The sequence below is a fragment of the Chenopodium album genome, chromosome 10 (assembly GCF_948465745.1).
Source record: "Chenopodium album chromosome 10, dcCheAlbu1.1, whole genome shotgun sequence".
NCBI lineage: Eukaryota > Viridiplantae > Streptophyta > Magnoliopsida > Caryophyllales > Amaranthaceae > Chenopodium > Chenopodium album.
The window spans coordinates 41,719,497-41,722,162 of NC_137843.1; positions in this window are offsets into that span (position 1 = coordinate 41,719,497).

The following is a 2,666-nucleotide window of genomic DNA, read 5'->3' on the forward strand; positions in this document are numbered from 1 at the left end:
TTGAAAGCAATCCACCTTGGAAATTTGCCAACGCTAAGCGACAATCCTTTTAGGAAAATATTGCCACTATTGACAATCCGCGTCTTGGAACATTTGCAAAGAAGAGTCGACCGACAATCCACTTTGGGAAAATTTGTCACTTACTGAAATGAATGAAAATCCACGTTGAGGAACCTTTGCCGAAATTTATGATGAGTAGAGACCTACGACAATTCTTCGGGAAATTTTGCCATAGGGAACTATGTGTATGACAATCCAATCTTGGAAAAATTGCCAAACAGAGCAGGGGCACGACAATCCACGCTTGGAAACTTTGCCAGAGATGACAATCTAATCTTGGAAAAATTGTTGTTTAAGAAGAATCCGCGACAATCCACTTTTGGAAATATTGTCAGTTGGGGATGACAATCCAATCTTGGAAAAATTGTCGTATAAGTGCTTGCATTTGAACCGATGCGTTGGTGCTTGTAATGAGCCAATTCTTAGGCACTTAAGCTAAGTGAGAAGATCGTCATCAGCTCAATCACTTACTACGATTGTAATCGAGCCGACTACTAATCATGTCAATTTGCTTATACGGGCTAACTGGCGTACCAAGGAACCCGAAATTGCTGTATGAGGTCCGCATAATCCAATATGGGGCCACGTAACTCATTGCTGCTCCGGCGCACGCTGGAAACCGCTGTCGCCAGGTCCTCGCTCTGTCGTTAGGCGACATCCTTGTCGTCTCACGCTGGAGTCAGGTTTTCATTCGCGGTTTTTCGAAAAACTCCGGGAATGTTCTTTCTCACTGAAATGTACCTGCATTTATATTTTGGACTATAGGACTTTGCTTATCTTTCTTTAGGGTTGACCGAAGACTTAGTGTTGCTTGACTCATTGACTTGACATGACTCAAGGTATAAACTTGACTTAATGATGACTCACTTCGTGTGACTCGTGTGTGCGTAGTGTTGACTCATGAAGCACGATATGTACATGACTCGAAATGCAGAAAAACAAAAATTTCCGTCATTTTTGTGGAGGGTACCGACTTCCTCCCGAAAAAGAAAGACGCAAAAAGGAAGAAGTTTTTTATGGTGCAGGTTGAATGAGCTTAGTCAAACGTTGTTTGATACTATCTCTCAAGGTGCAAGGATTAACTCATCCTAGATTATCTCAATTGTTGACTCAATGATGAAAGTATTTGGGTAACTTAGGCACGGAGGCTAAGCACTTCATACTTTGTGATGCAATGATGAGTGATGAGTGATTTTGTTATGACAAAGTATGCTTCAATGTTGTGTTAAGATTTCATGACAAAGGGTTCCTAAGGGAAGGACTATTTGGTCATGTATCTGTAATGTGTGTGAAAGTGACACTAAAGCTAGGCTGCAAAGGCTAAGTGTGTGGAAAACATATATTGAAAAGAGTCAAATGGTGGTGACTCTTAGGTTGGGTAGGCTAATAATGTAAGGATCAAGCCCCCAAGTCTAGCTCTAAATGAATAGGGATGAGCAATGGAGATCCTTTGATATGATCATGGTGTGAGTGTGTGAATATGAATATGAATGCATGTTTATTACGGCCGTACCCCTTTGTGAGGTTGCCTACGTATCCGTTAGGAATCAGGCCGAATGTAGCTCTAGCCGAACCTCGCACAAGTATGTGTATTCCTCAAAGAGGTCTTTTGAGGGTTGTAACATGGTTAGGCTAAAGGTTATAGAAGAAAGGGATAAAGGCTCAAGACCCAAGATAAACCCCCAAGGTGTGCAACCTTGCATTTGGATCCTTGTATTTTTATGCTTGAGTTTTCTCATTTTTGAATTCACTTTTATATTTTTGCTCTCTCTCTCATTTTTTTTTTTTTTTTTTTTTTTTGCTTTTGCATTTTTTTTATTTTGAACCCTTTTTGATAAGTGTGGGCAATCCCGATCATGCGGTCTATCACTCACTTGGCATTCATGTTTCTCAGGCATGGTACCGAGCACTCAATAAGAGACGCAATATGAGACGTGGTCATATCAAAGACATTGGAACACTTGCCCTTTTGTACACTTTTATTGTTTTTGCTATTTTATTTATTTTGATCTTTTGAAATCACTCAAGCTTTTTAAAATTGCAGAAATTGCACACTGTCCCATCCCAAGGTTAGGTAGATGTGGGTTGAAGAAAGAAAGGTTTATCGTTAGACAAGGCTCAAAGTGGTTTATCAAAAAAAGGATTGTATATTTGAAAGGGTGAAGATGATATGAGCTACAAGGGGTGCCTCAAATCATTGGTATACCTTGTGCTTAGATCAAAATGGATTTTTTTTTAATTTTTTTTTATGCAATGATCATATGCAAGGAAATAAATGCTCATTTTATTAAAGGAAAAAAGGAAAAAATTCTACAAAATAAATCTAAGGAAAGTGAAAGGTGCCTATGCTAGACTTATTGGGGAAAGGAAGAATAAAAGAAAAATAGAAAAAGAGGTCACGAAATCTTGTCGTTGAAGCCCACCTTATATCTTTTGCTTTATCATCACCCAGTCTTCTTGCTAGCTAGAGACAATGGGATCTTGTTTGCTTCTATGAGATCTTGAATGAGATTTTGAAACCTGTAGCATTCATCGGCGGTGTGACCATTTCCTTGATGGTACTTGCAATAAGAATTGGGATCCCATCTCGAAGATCGCTTTTCTGG